This window comes from Nothoprocta perdicaria, unplaced genomic scaffold, assembly GCF_003342845.1.
Source record: "Nothoprocta perdicaria isolate Ctin4 unplaced genomic scaffold, notPer1 scaffold_47, whole genome shotgun sequence".
NCBI lineage: Eukaryota > Metazoa > Chordata > Aves > Tinamiformes > Tinamidae > Nothoprocta > Nothoprocta perdicaria.
This window is the reverse complement of record NW_020455721.1, coordinates 4,345,783-4,368,856: the sequence shown is the minus strand read 5'-3', so window position 1 is coordinate 4,368,856 and position 23,074 is coordinate 4,345,783. Positions and strand designations below refer to the sequence as shown.

The 23,074-nt window shown below is 36.7% G+C and overlaps 1 long non-coding RNA gene across 2 annotated transcripts; it reads right to left on the bottom strand.

The window, feature by feature from the left end:
* Positions 1-877: 877 nt before the first annotated feature.
* On the bottom strand, positions 878-21,694 carry LOC112953891. 2 transcript variants are annotated; one of them, XR_003250635.1, is made up of 4 exons: positions 21,331-21,694; positions 11,194-11,282; positions 2,920-3,058; positions 878-1,209 (listed from the first exon to the last, which is right to left on the bottom strand). It is a non-coding gene; the product is annotated as an uncharacterized LOC112953891 (long non-coding RNA). The 2 variants fall into 2 exon arrangements; XR_003250636.1 differs by lacking the exon at positions 21,331-21,694 and adding an exon at positions 21,165-21,232.
* Positions 21,695-23,074: the final 1,380 nt, after the last annotated feature.

The following is a 23,074-nucleotide window of genomic DNA, read 5'->3' as shown; positions in this document are numbered from 1 at the left end:
GCTAGTATGAAGAACTTGCTCTACTAGAGATGTCTAGTACAGCCAAGTCATAGTGAAATATGGTAGAGCACACAAATACAGCCAAGAGAGCTGTTTGCATATTTAAAATGTGTTCAGAGGATGGCATGTTCCATATCATTTAATCGTAATTGTTTCTTGTGGAGGAAAGATGAGAAAATTGCATTCCAATTTTAACTGCTTCAGTAATAACAAAAAAAAAAAAAAAAAAAAAAAAAAAAAAAAAGGAGTGCTAGTATCTTTATCTGACATATTATTCTTAATTTGATTTTCTCAGAAACAGCTACGGATTTTTTAAAGAAATATTGAACTCCTAGACAAGTAAGAAACCATTTCTATAGAAAAGTTAAAAAAAAATTTCCAGCAACTACATCAACCAGAGAAATATGACTATCTGAAAGCACACAATAGCATTTTTGGTGGTTTTTTTTTTTTCTTTTTTTTTAAACAAGATTGACAGAGGATATATTTTAATGTGCTATTACAGCTTGGTTTTAAATAATCATAAAAAATATCAGCAAGAAACATCCCCCTCATACAGACAGAGGTATTTAATGTAAGCTAAAAAAGCAAGAGCATATAATATAGATGATACAGGTAAAAGGAACAGTATGAGAGAAAAAATAATCGGAGAGTAAAACTAATCGTTACCAAATACTCAGCACAAAAAGGACTACATGTAAAAGAGAGATGGAGAAAACAGGAATTGTTGACAAGTGCAAAGAAGTGACAGAAGATGAACTGGACATGTTTTTTTTTTTTTTAATGAGGTGTTAGGTAGATCAGCTTGAGAGGGTAGATAGCAACTGTTTTGATGAGTTGGCCAAGGGTGTGAAAAGAGCTGAATAACATGACATTTGGAAAACTCAGGAGAGCAGTGAAACAAGAGATGGGATAGTCTCTGAACAAAATAGTGAACTACACAGGTCACTTGGAAACTTCCAGTGATATTAGTGCTGCAAATACTGGACATCTTATTAAAGTAACAGGCAAGGGCATGTGCAAATTAAAGAAAAAAAAAATCCTAGGTCATATCAACTCCCTTTCTCCCAAGCACAGCTTCTGAAAATGCTCTGTCACTCCTCCTATCTGCAGGTCTTGCTTCAGTCAACACAGTTGAGTAGTTCAGCTGATCACAGCTCCTCAGCTAAGCAATATTGAACTCAATGTGTAAGTGCATTGGAGAATCCCCTGCAGGAAAACAGGTATTTATCTAAAAGAATCCTTGTGACAGTCTCATGACCTAAATACAACATAGAATTACATTACACAACACACAATAACTATAGCAGTGAATAGAATATTATTAGATTATTATTTTTTTACCTTCTGTCCTTTACCAAAACAGTTGCCCCCCAGACAGTAGGGGACAGGAAATTCAGTTAAGCCATTTTTCATATCACAAGTTACCTCAACACAAGAAAGTATGGGATGGCCTTTCTGGGCAGAAAAGATATTGATGTGGTTTGTCTGCTGGATCTTCTAATGCTTTCAAGGTAACAGTGATAGTACTGGCCATTTCCTAGGCTTGTTTTTGCACAACAGTACCAGCAGTACCATTTTATGTTCATATCTATAGTGTCTCTTTGGACAACCAGGAGATAGATCTGCTATACGTATGGCAGCCACCACGTTTGCATGCCATGTCAGTAGAGCAGAGGAAGAAGAATGAAAAGGACAGGATTTTCTTTATCAAATAGCAGAGTTAAGGGTGTGTGGGGGGGAAACCTGTGGGAACATTTTGATGGGAAATAAAGCAAACAGGATTATTGTCAAGTGGTGCAAAAATAAGTTTTAAAAGTGTCTAAAATAGCTAGCATTTGTTTGAAGGAACTTGACAGTGATAAAGGCAGAGGAAGTTTGTGGTGGGTGTTCAAGGATGGCAAGCAACAGGATATGTTTATGTGCAGAGATTCTAAATATAAACTCCAAGGTGCAGCAGACACGAAAGACAGATCATCAACAATATCTACAGAAGGTCAGGGTACAGTTTAAAAGAGGGAAAAACCATATGCCACTAATCACAGAGAACATAACAGATAGCAATTTTATGCCATTTTGCTAGTGTTTTACTGGGCCAAAATATAAAAATATACAAAAGCTAGCCTTACATACTCAAGTTTATTTATATTATATATATGAATCATGGACAAGACAAGCTGAAGAATTAATGCCCCAACACACAGAAGTCTTACACAGTATTTTACAGAAAAAAAAACTGCTATTAATGTCAGTACAAGAATATAAAAATCTGGCTGCTTATAAGGAGGAATGACTGGAAATATTAGGATTTGGGTGTTGTCAATTTTTTCCTGGAATGGAATACGTTAGCTCTGAGTTCAGAGAATACCAGCAGACACTCTGATGCCACAAAATAGGAAGAAATTATGTATAAATACATGATATAAAAACTTCCTTTTAAATGAGTTTGTTGTACTTCCATTTCTGTAAGGACAGCCCACATCTGTCCTTATTATTTAACATCCTAAGTTAGGATTAGATATGAACTTTCATAAGTTTTGTGCCATGCAAATTCTATCAGTAAGAGAAAAGTACGGTAAATAGGTCTGTCTGACACTAATGAAAAAGGATTTACATATAAATTGTTAAAAAAAAAAAAGGTAGGCATGAAAATTCAAAATCAGTTGAGCGACATAAAAAATTTTAAAGAGGGTTCTATCTACATGAGTTAGTTCCTTGTATCCTTTAATAAATTATCAGTGCAATCAAAACACTGGAATCATGTTTTTTAAATAAATCAGCCTCACAACATCAACCTCCACTGGTGCAGGAGGAATGACTGGAAATATTAGGATTTGGGTGTTGTCAATTTTTTCCTTTTTAATTCATCAAGTTATCCCTTTGTATCCATTTGTGATCATCTATTTCCAAGTTTCTTACCTGAGACTTGTTTTTCATGTAAGAATCCAATAGTCCTTGTTACAAGTGGTGATGACAAACAGTTCCATGCAGAAAGCTCAGACATGTATAGTCCACCTTTAATTACTCTTTCATTTTGTTCATCAAAGCCACTTGTTATCTGGAATCAAATGAAATTAATTTAGAAGCGTGTGGCTAGAGAGTCTTGGAGAACGCAATCAAAAATAGGACAGATGGGCAGGACAAATAGGACAGATGTAGCAGGGTGGGAATGATGAATTGGCTTTACAGATATCCCATGAAGAGAGAGATAACAGCACAGTAAGATAAAGAACTAGCAGGATAATCTGGCTGATTTTTGTCATTTCTGTTATTATTCCCAGTTTGGCAGCTACAAATTATTAAAAACTCCTAAAAAATCTTGACAATCTCTGCATGAATATAGCTCTCTTTACATTAGTGCCAGTTGTAGTCACTTTAGTTCAGTTGGTAGCTGGAAGAATGAACACATTTAAAATAAAGGAACAGGAAAAAAAAGAAGAGGGATAAATGTGGCCGAAAACAAACAACAGTTTTTGCAGGCAATCCATAAAATAAAAACAAAAACACTCAATTTTGTCTTAAGAAGCACATCTTGACTGATAGTCTGAAAAATATCCTTTTTTTTCTGTACGATTATTATGCTACACAATCACCAAGAGGTTATGCGGGAACTTGCAAGGTGAAGCAAACAATGAGGTCTACTGGTTTACAAGTATGGGGACATTTTATGCCCAATACTTTCAACCAGAACACAAAGACAAGGAGAAGGGCCACCTGTGATTAAAGAAAAGTAGAAAAATTGAGCTCGCCATAACTCTTAAAACTATTACAGACACACATCTGACAGCAATTCACTCAGATCAAAGTAGAGTACAGATGGAATCAGAGAGCAACAGTGACTGGAGAAGGAAAAAAAGATCTGAGAACTACAACTAATCACAGGCACAGAAAATTAGTACTGACCAAGGCTGAGAAACTACAACACACAGCAATATCAAAGAAAATATTTTATTTCAGAACTGCTGAAGAAATGGAAAAAATAAGGTGTGTCATTAAAGAAAGCAATTCATGTAATAGAGTATGAAGATGTGAATGAGGAGTGTCTTGCATATTTAAAGTTGCAAATACTCAATAAGGAATGACACTTTCTGTGCTTTCAACTAAAAAAAATATTTCTTAGCATAAACCAATATGTTTCAGCACAACCAAAACAAGAAGTAGTCTTGCCATTAGGCATAGGGATCACAAGTGGAAGGGGAATACCATTTTACTTCCCATAAATTTCAGTATTAGACTGAAGAATACTAGAAACAGGCACCTTTAACCAGTTTTGCTTTTCCCTCACCAGGCAGCTGTCATCCTAGTAGGCCCAAATAAATAGTGATGTGCATCTTTATTTCCTATTCAGTCATAGTCATATTCCAGGCCAAACTCTACCATAGAGAAAGCCTATGTGATCTATTAATCACTAAAATCTTCTTGTGGATATTCTTTAACATTATTTCTTCCATCAGTGGGAAAAGTCAAGTAAGCTGAAGAACTTTCCCTAAATCAAGGAATTCTAGACCTAAACAGCGTGGATGTGCTATCCCCACAACCCTCTCAGGCAGAGTTACCTTAAGGGAAGCTCCTTATTTTTTTTTTTTTTAGCAATAGGCAAGACTCAGTCCTGGCTTTAATCCAGCCAGGGCAACCACAATTTTCATGTTCGAATCATAATTTTTTAGCCATGAGAAGCAGAGAAAGCAATGCAGATGATCATATGACAATGGAAGAACTTCAAAGAAAGAAGATCTCTTTCTTCTAATACTAAAATATAAGCTCTATGAGACCAAGTGAAAAAAAAAAAAATCTGAGCAGTAACCTCTTCTAATCCTCTTTTCTCCAAAATATAAATTCTCCAGCCTTGTATTACCTTGCTTCCTCCTATCAGTTTAGAGAAACTGCTAGTAGCTCTTCACCAATGTCACCCACTTGCCCATCACAGAGCAGAACCAATATTAGCTGCCTTCTATGCAGCTGGAACAGCTGGCAACTTCAGAGCAAATAGAATGGATGGAAAATGGCTCTGCAGTGAAAAGTCTGATGTTGGATCTCAAAAAAGGCTCAAGCAGAGGAAATCATGTCAAAATTTGCTCTTGCCCTGTGACCTGTCCCTCTAATAGGACAATTTGTAAAAGGTAGCTGGGTACATGGTGTAGCTATTAGAATAAGATACTGTAAATTGTTTCCTTTCTTTCAGGTTCATTACTCTGTGCTTTATTTAAGAGCAATTTAATTACACTGAGCGTAAAAATAAATGTATGTTCAGCAGTTTAATTTATTCTGAAATCCTCAGGGACTTAAGTCCTAGCCTTCACTATTCTCTTAACACTCCAGTTTTGTACTCTGTCCAAGGAAGTATTTGCTAGCAAATCCAAAACTGCGTAAGAAGACAGAAATCATAGGCTAACAGTGAAAAGGAGGTATAAAATGAAAATTATAGGGCATTTTAAAAGAAGCTTACACTGAAATTCTTGCCCCTTCCTCATGACTGTTTACCAGGGTGGGGAGAAACAACATTGAAACCCTCCTCTTGCATGTGAATATAAAAGTTCTCATTAACTGCACACGTGCAGCATGAAATGGACCCTGTACATTAGAAGAATATGTAAGTATATGGGCTTTGGAAATGATTACCAACTAATTGCTTTATTAATCAACCAGTGAATAGAATTGCGTTTGGAGAGCTAGAAATGGCTTCATCTTTTAATTTTTCCCCTTACTACCAAGAGAACAGCACTTCTGCATCAAAACACCTCTCAACGTTATTTTTAGAAGTCAATGATGCATCTTGAAATTGCCTTGCAAAAATGACTAACATTTCAACAATAAACCAATATAACCACTTACAGTAACATAGCAGTGACAAAGTAATTATTAGTTACCTTTTCATTATTTTTAAGTGAAAAATTTCACTGAATACAGAAGGCAGCATTAAAGAAAGCATAAAGAAGGCACAGTGGTAAGAGTTGGGGATAGAAAGCAGGTACAGGTGCTTTCTACAGCCAGATGAACACCAATGCAACCGAAGATGAAAGTCTAGCATGCAGAGGCTGGCAAACACAGGGAAAGTAAAAATATAGGAAGTTTTTCTCTAAAAATTATTGACTGCTAGATGACTCCTAGTTATATGTACATATGCAAAGCTTTAATCATGTTGGCTTCTGCCTCCCTCTTTGAAAAATTCCCTGGCATTGAAGGCTGTGGTCTGGCTGTACAAGACCTTAAACTTGACAAGGCATTCAAAACTGATATGCAAAAGTGGCAAAGGTAAAAGAAACCAATGGTAGGACCAAAAGTGTTTATTTCATTATCCTTCTCAGTGAGAACCAAAAAAAGATTAAATGAATTATAACCTTTTTGAATATGAAACGCTATTCACATAGTGAATATTAAATTCACTTCAGTTATGTTCACACAAGAATGCTTAAAGCTTAGCTTCTAACAAAATCTTTAGTGAATCTTCAAGTGTGAAAAATTGCTTTGGACATCCATAGAGGGGAAAAAAATGTCTTTTGGCTTTTCTCATTCTTATGCAGAGCTAACGATATTGAAAGATTCTCTTTTTCTTTGGTGTTATCACTTCCTATCTGAACACAAATATGAACAAATATTTATTTCATGCTAGATTTGAATGTCAGAAAATGCTACTCTCAGGATGTGATCATTCATATTTTATCTGAGCAGACTCGTCTATTCCTGAAGAATGTCTCTAAATAGAGAACAGAAGAACGAGTGCAAGAATAAAACATTAGGAAGAGTGTATATTCCACTGCCAGTAGTACAGAGGTACAGGGAAGAGACTTCTAACTCAACACAGTATGTCAATCATCAGCACTTTAAAATCAACTAATGCTGCCACATCTCCAGTTTTGCAATCACTGCTCAAAAAAAAAAAAGAGCTCAGATATTTTACTCTTCATTTGTATGTCTTGCAGAAAAAAGAATTCCAGACAAATGAGGAAAGTGTGAGGAAAGGTCTACCTTCCAAGAGATGTGTGAAAGCCTGAACACTTCAAAGCAGGCATGTTTTGTTCCAACACCTGAAAGATGGCAAAGTAAAAAAGACCCTTTTACAGCACAGTTGACCCCACTTCTGCTCATGGGACTTTAAGTGATAGGAAGCACAACATGAAAGACCCATCTGTTGGGGTCATTCCTGGTTGAAATTTTGACACAGGTATGAATATGTTAAATTTAGTATCAAAATGTAGCGAAGTGACACAATAGAATACCGCTTTAAATTAAATTTTAATACTGCTTTAAATTAATTATACATTTATGCTAATTCCCCAAAGAGGGCGAAGCCTTCTTCAGATAACAGTGAAACTGTTCTATGAGGCTGGTGCATCATCCATCAAAACCACACATTTACAAAACTATATATTTCAAAAATCCCGGATAGTGAACATGAAATGAGTATGTAGTAAAGCTGCTTCTGTCAGCTATAACTTCTTGAGCAATCTTGTGCATTTAATAGTGAAGATTTTTTTTCCAAAGGGCAGATTAAAAATTAAATTTTGAACTAATTCCATGTCACTATTTAGAAATATCTAATGCTTCTGAAAGTGCAGCTTTTTGTTCCTTACATAATCATTTAGTATATTACTTGCATCACTTAAACATTCTACCTACAATGAACAGTCGTCTTCTTTCCTATACTGTTACAAAAAAATAACTTTCACTATGAAACCGAATTAGTACTTACAAAAGTTTTGTTTTCTCTAAGACACTTCCATGAACAAAGTAGAGGACAGTAACACAAGCCAGGCATAGGTATTGTGATAGGCTCTGATCACATAAACAAGAGTTGGAATATGTAGAGTTACTTAGACGCATGAGAATTACAAGCTAGTCACTGCAATAACATGTGCAGCTTTTCTTTTTTATGATCTTTGTAGTACATTCATTTTAATCAAAGCTGAATTGTTTTAGGAAAAAGAACAAGGGTAATTCTCAGTCTAGACATTTTCCATCTCTTCTCAATTTAGAACAAAATATTGCATACAAATTTTTAAATGATCCTATGAAATGCTTTCAAAGAAATGCTTGAAATCAAGCCATAATTTCTCTAGAAACAATATTAGAACTCCAGAAACAATATGAGAATAGAGTTATTCTTCCTACCATTTTGCTATGCTTTTTCGGAGATAGCTGGAACCTAGTAATGACTGGAAAAAAATAATTAATACTTTTATTTTGCAATTCTCTCTGCATTCTGCCAAATTCAGATTTGTATTCATTAGATCATTTAGATATTTCTCTAGTATTTTCTTGCTGCAAAGCTTATCCAGTCCTTAAGTAAAACTCATCTAGAACTCACTTGAAGTTTATTACAAGGAAGAAGTGAAAGATACAAACCTCGGTGGGTCGGCAACAGGGGGTATGTGCATCCATCCCAAAACATACATTTATATTTAGATAGATAGATAGACAGACAGACAAAATTGGCCTCACTTTTCTGGAACAGTATGAAATTTTGAAGGTTTACTGGAATAGTCTCTATGCCAGACAGAAAGTGACATATTTTCATAAGCACTTTCAACTTATTAACATCATGCAATCTTGCATTTCTATTGATGTTGCAGTGGAAAAAAAGTCAGAGTGTGTGCTGGATAAAGCAAACTTTCAGCATTTGCACTCTATTAATTAATTCATCACCTAAAAGCTGAGTATTGATTTTTTTAATGGCTGTACAAATCTGTTTAAGCTACTGTGATGTAATTAAGAGGATGTGTATTTACTGTAAAACATCTAGCAAGTTCCATGGCTGTGCTTTTGGCAATAACAAACATTTTAGTTCAGAGCAGACAATGGGAAAAATGACTGCTTGAAAATGCTTTCCCACTAATTCTTTACTTTAAACCTACCATGCTATATAAAGGAAGATTATTCTCAAGCCTTCTATAATATTAAAAGTAAAGAGACTTGAAATCAACAGAAGACTTGATGCAAATTATTTAGCAGGTCACCTGGTTATCCATCACTATGTCCACACTGATAAATTCACAAGAAAAAATCACCCAAGTAGCAAATAATCAACTGATTCTCCATCATACTCAAAAAGTCAAACCAATGCATGGAAATGATGTTAACATCTTACAAGCATGAAGATCTACGGTTAAATGTATAATGAAGATTATGATGAGTATAATGACATAAGTGTTGTGTGAGCGTGAGAAAAAATGCAATTAAGTCAACCTCTCACACACAGAACATGCAATTAATAACAGAGGAACAACCAAACTTAGCTGCATATCTAGAATAAAAAAAAGGAAGGGGAAAGACAAGTAAGGAAAGACATGGGGACTTACAGATACTGGAAGAAATTTAGGATTCAGGAGTTCTTGGGGAAAAAAGAGCAGAAATTACATAAGATAAACTTCTCACTTATACACTAGGAAACCAGTATATGTTGATTCATGAGATTCTGACCTTTGACCAAACTCTGCAACCTGAGAAGACATCCTGCTGCTATCTTTGCCCACAAATCCCTAGCTTTTCAATTACTGTGGAAAAAGAAATCCAGCTATGTACACATCTGAAGTTGAAATGTGGAGTGCATATTCTATTATATAACAGCCTCCAGAGGGAGGACTTCAACAGTTCTGCTGAGAATAGTAACTGTTATTACCAAGTTTTCAAATGACATCCAACTGTTAATGGGAGAAGGGAGGATATTTGAAGGTACTCATCATGCAGAGATAAAAAGACAGCAGAATAATCCTGCTCTCTTTTGATAACGTTAATTAGCAGTAAGCTTAGTTAGGTTTTTAAAAATGAGAAATAAACAGGAATTCAATTTCTAGTTGCAAAAAATGCAGAAATCCTTCTAAATCTCTAATAATAATAATAATAATAAAGGAAGATATTTTTTCTCAGTGTTTTTAAAGGATCTCCACAGTTTTACCTGTTGTGTGGATTTTTTTCCACACAACTTTAATGAAGTTTTGTATAATCAGGTTTCTTCACCAATTTAATATTCCATAATCACTGATAGGAACAAAAGATGAGTTGGTTTTTGCAACCCTTGGACTGACAGTAGTGCATCTCAACATTCAGTCTGTTCTCTTGAAGGACCTGGAAAGACCTACTAGCTGTCTAAAAGCAGCTCTGATCTACAACTCTAGAATAGAAAAAAGAAAACATGGAGATAATTACTGTATGTTTGCAGAGCCCAAAGTAGTGAATCAATAATTAAAGAGATAATTAGCTCACAAGTTATGGATGCAAATTGAGATTTAATCCTTGCAGATAGGCTGTGAGACACTGAGGCTCCCTGCATGTGGTGCAAGATAACCAGCTCTTCCCTAGATGGACAGATGGGGGTCCACAAAGGTACTACGCTCCCACTGGGAAAAACACTTGGAAATGATCATCATCAGTGCAGTAATGTTCTGCACTCCCACACATCCAGCCTAAGAATGCGCTAGTAGTGATAATAACACAGTGTTAAAGCACCTTTTTGCAGAAAACTAACACAGGTACTACTAAGTGAGATATAATGCCTGCTAAGGCAATTAACTTGCTGCTTGATCTTTTGTTGAGTGCTGCTTCCTTTGTGTGATAAAAAATAAACCACAAATTTGGTGAAATCTTGATAGGTGATTTGGGAAATAAGGATTTTTCTCTCTCTCTTTTTTTTTTTTCTCCTTTCAGAATATATTTATCTGTATGTTTTCCATACAAACCCCAAAGAAAAAGTGGTAAATACAGATAGAAAATCTACACTGTATAGCTGAAATGCATATAAGAAGAGTGCCTTTTTTGTACCTTCATATATATAAATAGCACAGAGGAGCTTTATTATGAGACTATATTTTCAGTTTAATTTCCAAATGGAAAAAATAGAAGTGTATATCCATATTCAGCATCTCCCTAATAATTCTGATTTTTTTTGACAGTTTCAATTAGACTTGGAAAGGACAGTCTCCAAAATCATGACAGTTCCAGAATTTTCAGGAAGATGATGGCTCCTCAGCGACAGGGCTACAGAAAGCACAGTCCCGCTCAAGGAAAGGCAGGACCCGAACTCCTATTAAACTGTATGTGTTTGAGCTGCACACAGGGCAGATGTGTCCACTACCTACCTGGTAGAGCAGAAACCTGAGACTGGTTAGAGTGGATGAGGTTAATGTAGAAGAGAGAGGACACAAATTCCTAAGGTGAGGGAGCTCACCAGCTTTGTGGTTTAGAAAATTATTTACTTACAGAGAGGATATAGTTGTTGAGATTCGAGTTCTGCCTGGATTGTCAAGCGCAGATCACACAGCAGAATCTGGTTTTGGCATTATATAAACCTTGAATAAAAAAAAAAAATGCTAAATACAGGCTGGCTTTGCTTTGTATGTGACATTATATGTATTACTCACTATTGCCAACCTCAAGCGTTTGAAAACCATGAGTCAAACCACAAAACATCATGAGATTAGCTGTAACATGAGTTATTGAAAAGTAAATAAATACATTTGCGTGGTTTATTTGCCTTTTGATGAAGGGTGAGTTCAGGTCATGTTTTTGAAGCCTTTCTTCACAAACACGAAGGCTACAGACTCACTTCATTTTCCAAACAGATTTCAGCAAAGAAATCATAAGATTTTTCAAACACTACGTATGCACCGTGAAGGTCCCCTGCTATCTTCTCTGTAGTAATGGTGAAGAATCCATGTGCAGTGGCTAGCTGGGAGGTGACTAACAAGCAGGACTCCGTGCATTCTGGCTCTATAGAAAGCCTCACTGGCATCAGCGCTCTGAAGGAGCCACGGATATGAGAATCCCAAGGTATCCTGCCACAAAACAAATAACTGTGATCACAACCGCAACAAATGGACCTGCCTGTGGCACATTTCACCATCTCACTGCCTGAGGGTTTCACAAGCACAAGAACTGCAAGAAAGCAGAATTTCAGGTACAGGTTTTTTTTTTTTTCTTTTCCCTAAATACTTTTTTTTCCCCAGCCATTTATCTCCACACCTCTTGAAGAATTAGGGCATTTAGAAAGAAAAGACAAGCTCCATCCTTAAAGATGAAATTGGACAGAGCCTGAAGATGTGGAGGTAATGCAGTCATGCTATTGCACTCAAACCAAAATGCTTGGAAATTTCCAAGTGTGAACAGCAAATACAAACCTTCCTGTGGGCTCCTAACTTTATTTCTCATAGTTAATTTTAACATTAGGTGAATATATGTCACATAATAAGCATCTTTTCATATAGCTGAGCCATACTCTCATTGTCCAGAACCCACATTTTAAGCCAGGGACATTCTAGTTACTAACTTGCATCACACAGCAATTTCTATTTTATTTTTCCCGTGCTCCTTCTTGTGTGGTCCAAATTAAAATAGTTTTAAGGGGGAATTGAAATTAAGATTAGTCTCTACAGACAATTGGAAAACGTCTCAGGAAATGATTTGATTTTTTTTTTTTCTGGCTAATTTCTATTCATCAAAATCAAAAGTTTCCATGGGAATGGACCATACTATGCCAGCAAGTACAGAAGATTTGTCCAAAATGAAAGACAGCATCATACATATCAGACAGCTATCCACACACTGTTCAGGGCAGCTATCTAGAGCACCTGGTTTCAAATGCCAGCTCTGCCTCACTCAGAAATTTAAAGCTAAGCCAGCATGCTAGGCACTGTTCTTGCTCTAGACTACAGAAATATTTAAAATTTCAGAGTACATCCAAAAACAAACCAAAGTTTGAAAAATGACAAAAATAAATTTGCTTTTCATAGTCAGTTAACTTGCAGATTAGCAGTTTAAAATATTTACCATCCATAGGATTTATATAGATATCAGATACCTCTGTTTGACAAAAATGCAGCACTAAAGACGGATTCATTTTTAACTCGGGATAAATTTGGTTTCCAGAAGCGATATTAAGGAATATTCCCTCTCACGTTTTTCTAGATTGGAAGAGGAGTGAATCACTCTGTTTTATCTTATACTTCCAGGCATTACCTAGAAATCTGCAGTTCCTACATCTCACAGCACTGTACTACTGAACTGCCGCGAGGCAGGCCAAATCCTGCTTGCCAAAATAATCCAGCTAGACTTTGACGCACTACCTGGCTCTCTTTCTCTCTGTCAAGGGCTCTGCATCCTCTCTACTATCCCAGAGACCACAGACCAAGCATTTGCTATTCTGGGCCAGGCAGGTATATATAAAGGTGTTGGGAGTATATGGACATGTCACATCACATAAATAGCTTTAATCTCCTTCACCTCCTGTATTTTGTTAATATAAAACATTCAGGTGTCTCCTACACCTCATGTGTGAACATTCACATCATGCAGCCAGATACATTTAGTTTGTCATGTGGTAACCAGCAATGTGATGGGCGCATGATAGATCCTCATATAACCACATCCAAGCACTCTCGGAAAAGTCTCTGAAATTGAAGAGATTTATCAACAGTGTTTTATATGTTTTCCTTAGAGGGAGATTAATAAAGAGCAAGGATGGAAACAGGAGAAGTGGGTTTAACTTTTATTTCAGTGGCAGCAGAATGAGGCAAAGATTGAGTGCTTTTAAAAAGGCATCCTGCATTTGCAGGTAAAGGAATGAATGTGCAAGCGTCTGTTTCTGATACACTATGGTGCACTCAGGGACAAACATTTCACAACTTTAGTTACAAAAAAAAGAACAGACAGAAGTATAAATAAACATATATTAAAGCCACTTCAGCACCAAGGATTAGCAGAATGTACTGCCCCTGTATTATACAAACACATTCCCTCAGTATCTCCAGGGCTGACCTCGTGATACCCGTCACAGAATTGCAAAACAGGGCCACCTGGTAGCAGAGAGAAATTCTGGTCCGAATCCAGCCTGGGGAGTCCTCAGCTCTGCCAGCAGCACTTCCACAAACACAAAGATCTTGTGTTTTGGCGTCATCTTTGTTTACTATGTTCCAGCCGTACCTTCAATCTACAACTCTGTCTTGTAGAGCTAAATTGTTGGTATACCGTAGCAATGCTATGAAGGGATGCCATAGCACGAAGGGATTGCCAAGGCTTTTCTGTTAAGCTGATGCAAGCTTCTTCAAAACACCCTCTGCTAAATTCAAGCCATTAAAGCACCAAATGCTTTTGCTCATTTTTTGAAATTAAGTTCCAGCTGGTCTCACAAATATTATCTGCTTCCAGCTTGCACATCCAAATCCCTGGTGCTGTGTTGTAATTCTTGTAGACATCACAAATAGGTTTCTACTACAGCCTGATGCTGAAGACATGAACAAGAAATGACAAACCACTGTCAACTTGTAACAAGAGTGTGTCATTGCTAACTGCAGTGGCAACAGAGCATATTAAAAAAAAAAAAACAGGGTATAAGTGCATTTTTGAGATCAGTGCAAAAAATAAAAGCTCAGTTTATCAAACCGCAGTTGCAACTTATTGAGCCGTTTAGCTGGATAGCAAGGGTGAGAATACAGGGGAAAAAAAATCACCTTCAGGAAAATTTCACAGATGTCAGTGATCATTTTCTTCAGCAACTTCCTGGAAATCATACATGTTTTTGAACATAATGAAGCTAAGCAAAACTGAAGATAACAAAAAATACACTTTTTCTGTATTAGTAGTTTACAAGCAGTTTACTGTGGCAGTTTCACACTAGGCTTTTTCACTGTCCTTTACTTTCACATTCCTATGGCTAAGCTACCATGTTCACAAATACGTACGTTCACATTTTCTTTTAAGTTTTGCATTATCACATACAGAAGTAAAGCATTAGTGGAAAATCATATGGTTCAAGAAACCACAGGAGGCTGAGTAGAGGAATAATTTTCTGGGGCTTCATTCCAGCTTTCCTCTTTGGTTCAAGCCCTTTGTGTTGCTTCATCCTACTACGCATATGTCTTCCTACAATCTTCTTTCTATGTCCTTTTTGAAAAGTATTTTTAAATCTACCAGTGATTTACAGTAACTTCTCAAAATTCATGTATTTGTTTCCCTTGTTTGCTACTCTGTTATACTGCTATGACAGACCCTTCATAATTCAGCTTCAACCACTACTTTTTACATTTCAGTAACAAAACACTGCTGGAGAGACTTCCTATGACTGTCTAAATCTGAATGTATTTCCCTCATTTATCATAGAAGTCTGAATTTAGCTGAATTAATATGGTTTATTTAGCCTTCCTTAAAGGAAATGTATAGTACTTTACAGAAATAGTGCGGCTTTTTATATAAAAATCCCACTATAAATCACAGAAAACTAATATTTGGATATCCTGCTTACCCCTGAAAAACAACCAACTCAAAATAGCTTTGCCCATCAGCAAGTACACACGTGCATGTCTTTGTCTTATCTCCTGACAGCTTCTGCATGAAGAAATGGAAAATGCTGGAAGGGTAGACTTGGAAGCGCAAATCAGTTTTTATCTACGTGGTCAACAGAATACAGACTTCCATAGCTGTGATTTAGCAGAATGAACCTGACGAGTGAGCAGGCAGTTCCTCCTCAATGCTCCCTTCCCCAGAGCTCTCTCCTACCCAAACAGAATCCATTACAAGGGCAGCTGTTAGGACATTTGCTACCAGAGACAAGTATAGGCCCAATGGCTGCTGTTCCAATAGCAGGTTTTGATTGGTGTCGACTTAGTTCAGACTTCAAGCAAAGATCAAGGTATTCTCCTTTTCTCAGCTTCTCCTGCTGACATTTCCCAGTTGATAAATAGCCAATTAAATCCCAGAATAAAGTATATGACTAAAAGGTAATATGATTGAAATAGAGCTTTCCATTACAAGACCCATGTCCACTGTTATAAAATCATGTTAACTTCTACTTCCATTCAGCATGAGGTATCACAGTCTATCAGCCACTTACTTGAAAACTTAAGAATGAAAGAGTTTTATCTTAAACTGTCCTTCACCTATAACAGAATTCCTCTCAACAACAACAACACTTATAAATTATTTGCTTTCACATCTCACCTTTAAAATATTCTTTGCTATGCTGTACCTATGATCTAGAAAAATAAAGAAAAATAAAGCAATCCTGGATAACTCCAAGGAAAGGAAAATAAAATGTCAGAAAATTGATTATAGAAATGGCTTAAAGTATATAACAGCCATTATTTTTTTCCAGTAAAAATAATAAGTTGGACAGTCTTAGAAAACCATGGGAAAAGTTCTGAAGCGAATAAGAAGACAGAAAAAGAGAATAAAGGAGGTAAGGAAGAGTAAAATTAAAAGCTAGAAGACATTACTGAAACAGAATAACCCATCAAAAAGCAATACTAAGAGTTAAGAACTTTATTTTTTCAATGAAAAGAGACATCACAGGACTCCACGGGGGGAAACTTCAAAGGCATCAAATACCACAAGCCTCATGATGCAAATGATCAGATTTGCTAGCACAGGAGAATTAGAAAATGGCCTGTCTCATGCTGATGCCCAAGGTAGTTGTTTGCCTTAGCTCACACACTCTCTAAACTGGCCTGACCCAAATATTCCTCTTTTTTTCTTTCCAGGTCTCACTGAGAAGACAGACTTCACAGTATTATTCACTGGGTTCACTAGGAGGTTAAAAACATGAAGAGTTATCTTTAAGTATAGAAAGAGCAAAGTTTATTGTGTAAACATTTACAGTGTGAGCTGACCTTCTTCTGACTTCAACTACTAAAGAGACTGGGGGAAATGCTATGGGGCAGGAGTCCAGGAGACTGAACGATGCAGGAAGAAAAAGAGTGGGCCATAGTTGAAGAGGGTAGAGGAGAGGGAGAAATGAACAGCACTTCCATGGCTCCGAAAAAGATTTTACTGCTTAGGAAAGCGACGGCAGTTCTCCAGGGTAAGCAGGGGACCAGAGCCAGTGACCCAGAAGGTCCTTCCCGTGTCTTTAATGAAGTCAATCTATCAGAAATCCAGAAAAGAGGTGCAGTCCTGGAGGGTACAGAGATGGAGGGCATCTCGAGGCGTGAGGTAGCACTTGCACCACAGCACCCTGATGGATGCAGCCTGTAACTCTGCCATCAGCTCTGTAATCTGCTGAGAGCAGCATCACCTTAAATCATCTCCTCCTTGCCTGTGTCCAGAGCTGGGATTAGAGAGGAAGTAACATGTGAAAGACTCCCAGTTCTAGGATATGAATTCTACTGCAATTAGATTGAAAAATGGGGTTCCATTGCCTAAACTGAACATAGGTGCCCAAGGACATAGATGCCCAAGGGTAATCTACTTCTAAATCAGAAGAATGAGCTGGAGCTGGCTACAAGACATGTGACTTCTGGAAGGCTTTGAAAGCTTATAGAGTGACATATTTTATATATATATTTTATATACACATCTTGTATACTAATATAGGAAATACAGCCTGCAATATATTAAATAATGTATCATATTTTTAGAATTCGGAACATCAAGGAACTGACTGAGCTGCCTACGCATGGTATATAACACCATGCACACTTACCAGAGATGTCTTAATACATCTGGCTATCTAAGACACCCAGATGGGACTAATAAACTTGATACACGAGCTGAAAGAACACTAGGACAGATGTATGGAGTAGCAGCTGTGAAGCAGGTAGAATACCTTAGGATAACTCAAATTACACTAGATACCTGTGGATTAGCAACTGACTTGAGACATCCACTTCTTTGGAGATCTTCAAAACCCGCTTGGACGCAGCCCTGCGCCACATGCTCTAAGTGACCTGCGTGAGCAGGGGGTTTGGACTAGATGACCTCTGGAGGTCTCTTTCAACCTGAAGCATTCTATGATTCTATAATTTTTTAATGCAGAATTTCAAGTATTTTGAATAACTTTAACAGTGACATTTTAAAATTAAAAAAAAAAAATTTATTTGGGCAGATGGATTCCAGAAACTCTTACACTCCTCCTAAGTTCCTAAAATCCTAGTTCACTGTGTCTATATATTTCATGCAGGATATTGTTCCTTAGTGGCTGAGAAAAAAAACATGAGAATCAGAAAAGAAAAACATTCATCATGAAACAGGTGCAAATCTTCAAATAAGCTTTGCTATACAGCTCTGTCAACATGAAATTCAGGAGTATGGATTGACAGAGGCAGTAGCTAGTTTGGATTTTTTAAAAAATTAATACCTCCAGGTTTCTTTTTTTCCCCCCCCTGTACTCTGGGAAATAAAGCAGAGAAAAAAAAGACTGTGCAGACAGTATCAGAAGGATCTGTGTCAAGGTCTCAAGAATTCAAGTGGAATTACAAGGAGTAGATTCTAACCGAAGGAAAAAAAAAGGGGGGGGGGGGGGGGGAAGGGCAAAGACAACCTAGTGCTCTTTTGAACCATGACAAGATAGATGAACTTACAGCTAGGATATTTGAGAGTGAGACTGACGGCTTTCCAGGGCAGCTGCTTGACTGTAAATTCAGACCGCCATGTCAGAACTCGACATGAGGTTTCAAGTACAGAATGACTGAATTATCTACGAAAAAGGTCTTAGTAAGCCTTGAAGCAGGAAGCCCAAATAATTACAGTACTAAGGTATCCAGTACCTTTTAAAGGGTATGAAAGGCTTGTGAGACTCTACGCTTTTCAGCTGTGGAGGGATTCCCCTCTTCTTTAATAAGGCAATTAAAGCATTACATACTCACAGTGGAAGAAGGACTCGTACAGGCATTGAACAGTATATATGTCAATACATGAGGCCACTAAAGAAACCATTTCTTAAGAAAATACCCCTTCCCCTCTCTTTTCTAATCAAAGCTGAGAAATGACTGTCTCCTACTACTAGCCCACATACATCTAGTCTAAGTAAATTCTTTAAGAGCCCAGCAAAAAAGATGTGAAAACTTGCTACAAATCAGGCCCTAAAAATCTGACAGCAAATCCCATGCTGAAATCCTATATGCAGAGTGGAGCAGATTTCTAGAGAACAACTGGAATTCTGCCAAGAATGTTTAAGAGCTTCAATGTCTTGGGATAATATATAAAAACAGCTTAATGATTCAGCTAACCAATGCACTAAAACAAGCTTCCCAAGGGGGAAATCAGCACTTTGCATGTATTTTGGGTGCTCCCTTTAATTCTGATGTTTCTTTTACCTTCCTCTATCCTATTTCTTGTTGCTATATGTTTTGAACTAGGAAGGTAGGTTTTATAAGCTACTTTTCCTTCTCACCCAGCCAACAGGGAAGGGTCATAAGTAGGGCAGCCAGTTCCCTCTTCTCTGAAAGCTTTATGGCTGTTCTTCTTTAGATACACCTCCTATTTAAGCCCCAACACAGTATGAGCCCTATAACAAATTTATAATCTCTGTCCTGCACACTATCTAGTCCAGACATATAACAGTCATCTTAATTATAACTCAAACGTAGAAAGCATACCAACATCATCTTTCACAATTAAAACAAGGCAAAGCATCTATTGCAGTGTCTTATTAAATGATATTTAATCTCCAGCATGCAAGAGACCATTACAGCACCACTTGAAAAAGCGTATATGCATCATCTATTCTGGAATAGAGATTCCCCCTCCACTTTGAAGAAGCCTGTCTGACCTCCATGAATAATAAACTCTTTAAGAACTTCAAGAAGAATCCTCAAGGAGATCAATCAAGTGAGACCAAAGGGAATGACAAGAATACAAGATTAAAGAAGAGTCTCTAATATATTCTTGACAAAGTTGATTTCAGCACCTAGAAGTTTAATAGATTTAACTGACAATGGATAAAGCTAAGTCACACTTTATGGCTTGTATGATCCTTGTTTGAAGTGTTTTAGATATGTGTGAGCATTCCGTAGCCATCTGTACTTTCAATAGGATATGGTACTAGGCCATAATTTAGGAAAACACTATTAGAACTTTCTCACGTCTCAGAGTTTTCTAAGTGAATATCATGTTTTATTTAACAAATGGAGAAGTTCTAAAAACAAGGAAGCATCATTTATTGGCTATATTTACATTAGCAAGCAATTTGACTGAATATGAGCAGGCAGCAAATAAAAACAATCAATGCTGATGCCCCTGTGATGTAGGGGGCTGACATGTTTTATTTTGGACTCAATTTAGTCTGAGTCCATGAACTAAATGAGCCTTCCCCACATACAATTCAGCTTTGTCAAGAGGACCAGTCCTTGGTTTAAGACCACTTGCAGCTGTAGTGCATTTGATAAGCAGTTGCATCAGAGTTTTCAGTTTTTCTTCTTAAAACGTTAGGTCCAATTGTAGAAGTTATAAGAATTCAAAAGAGCCAAATGAGAACAAGAGATATCCTAACCCTTTTTAGGTGATACAAAATAAAATAAAAATCAAAGCTTCATTCTTCAATTGTTAAATTTTGGGACATTTATTTCACAACATTTACTTCCACGTCAACAGCGAAAAAGAGACAAAAACAGTGTTAAAGATGATATTGCATCCTCAGGACTGATATCTTCCATTTTTAAAGCACCTCTAGCATAAGAGGTGAAAGGCTGAATAACAGGCCAAGAATTGCTATCCAGAAATAACATACAACAAGAAGTCTTTAGTGACTGATTGACCCAAAATAAATCAAAATAAATCTCGATCAAAGATGCTTCTAAATACCTCTAGAAGAGGTCACAGCTTAGAAGTGGTCACAATGCTAAAAACATAAAACATCTTCAGCTATCACTAAGGAACTTCTTTATGTTGGAAAAAATGTTTTGTGCCCCCAGAGATACTGGTATTTCTGAGGTAATTTAGCTGAGGAACAAAAAGCAATGAAATAATCCAAATCTCTGAAGTATAGCTCAGCAGTCACAAATCCCATGAGTTTCTTAGTGTTCCAATACAATGAGGGAATGCACGCAAGGAGATTTAAAATAATGATACAATCCATACACACAGATTAATCTTGTAAACAGCAATAAGTGTATAGCAATAAGTACTAATGAATGGACTTTAACATCACACCAGACAAAAAGAAAATGTAGTCATGACTCAAAGTTCCTAGAAATCACATTTCTGAATGATGCTTACAGACCCAATAAATGTAAACAAACCATTCCATCAGCCCTCTGCTGGGCTTAGCATAAAATAAGTTCAAAAATGAGGATGTGATTTCAGCAGGATACATGAAAACTAAATTTATCTATGAAGATTATGTTTTCATAGAAGTAAATAAGAACAGACTATATACCAAAAGAAAGAAATTCAGCATTAGAAAACAAAGGATTCAGTTATGCCATCATTACCATCCAGAATGCATTTTGACAAAAAAGACCCACCTTCTGTCAGCAGAGACACAAACGTCAAACTGATCATGAATATGAGGATATTTTGTCACTTAAATTTCTGCTTTGTAAATGGAATGGCTAGTTTTAATAACATCTTTCCTCATCTGAGAAGAACAATTTTTACCCCAGCAAAGTACCTGGAGAAACACAAACTTACCATTCTTTAAGCACACAAATAACCGCACCAGGAAAAAATGGACTTTAAATGGAGCAGAAATTAAAACACTTCACCAAATAAAGATCGAAGTTTGCAGACCCAAACTTCCAAAATGGCAGCAAATGAATCTGAACTATGAACAACAGCTTTCTGTTATTGGTAACATAAAGTGTCAGGTGTTATTCATACAATTTAGTACACAAGGCCTGCATTTCATATGCCCCACAGCAAACAAGTGACTGCTTTACGAGAAAAAGAAGGCAATCAGACTGATTCTTTCCTCCTTTACACCTGGGTAAGTAATAGAAACCAAAGGAGTTTCACTGCCACCTGCAATCATTAACACCAGAACAGAAGTACCTTATTACAAGAATATAACTTACAGGTGAACTTTGAAGTGGACAAAAGTTCTAAACCCCAATCTCATTTTACAAAAAATAAGTCACTCTACAGCAGTATGTAGTGCTTAAATTTCACTGTTTCATATATTCCTCTAAATACCTTAATTTTTTCTATTGTTAAGTCAAACAGGGAAAAAAAAAGATTGTAAGCAAGAAAAAAGTCCTTTCTTAAAACTCTCCATACACAGGATTCCCACAGAAAACAGCAATTCCTCATATGGGTGTTTGACATGAATACATCTTTAACTCTAGTAGAAATTCTTGAAAGGCTAGTGAGAAACAGACTGTTCTACTATGCCAGTAATGTACGAGCAATATAGGAAGGACAAGTTTATTCTTGTCCTTATTCTTGCCCCCTTATTCTACTGAAATAATCATATTAATAATCAAGCAATGAAAGACTTCTTTCACATCCTGGTGAAAAGTATAATTAACCATGATAGATTATGATGAGTAACACACTGTTTCTGCAAGCACCTGCAGGAAGGCCACAGATCTTGACTTTAGACGTTAATCACTCTCTTCCTAAACCTTTTCGAGCACATTTAGGAATACAGTCTAGAAGAAATTACTCTGAGAAGGGTGCACATTTGGCTGAAAGCTATGTTGAGAATGCGATTATCAGTGTACAGGAAGTGTTTACCAAATATTGCCTTTGAGGGGGTCAATGTTTCATCAGTGGCCTGGACAACGGTGCAGGGAACATTTTTGTGACATGTGAAAACAGCAGCAGAGTAAGGCGAGGCAGCAGGCATCTCTGAAAATAAGATTAGTATGGAAAAGATTTCCACCTGTTGGAGACATGCTCTCAAATACAGAAGAGTTCAGAAAGTAGTGCAAATTCCTGCACTTAAATCAGTATTAACAACTCTCTAAATATAACAGGGGGAAATCCAACAGCACTAGGTCAAAATAGGTTTAAACTGCAATTAGGGAGATGCAGGCTAAAGATTAGGAAAATAATTGTAATAATAAGGTGTTTTCTTAGAAGAGATTGGGGAAATAAGAGTGAGAACACTGTAAGACACTTATTTAGGATTTGGGATAAAAAAGTAAGATCACAAGGTCTCTTGTTTCTGTGAGTATAGGAGAACAGAATTGTCCTCTGCATCTTCTGTAAGAAAAGCTATAGAAAACCTTCTCTTCTAAGCTTAGAAAGGATTAAAACAGGCAGAAAGGCAGGTTCTCCTGAGTCTTTGAATGTGTGTGTAAGAACTCATATATTCGCATAAATTTGTGTGCAAGCATGTACATACATACATATATGTGCATGTATATCGCCGTACACTCACTTAGGTGAATGTAGTGCCATCTACTATCTGAATTTCACTTTTAAAAATAAT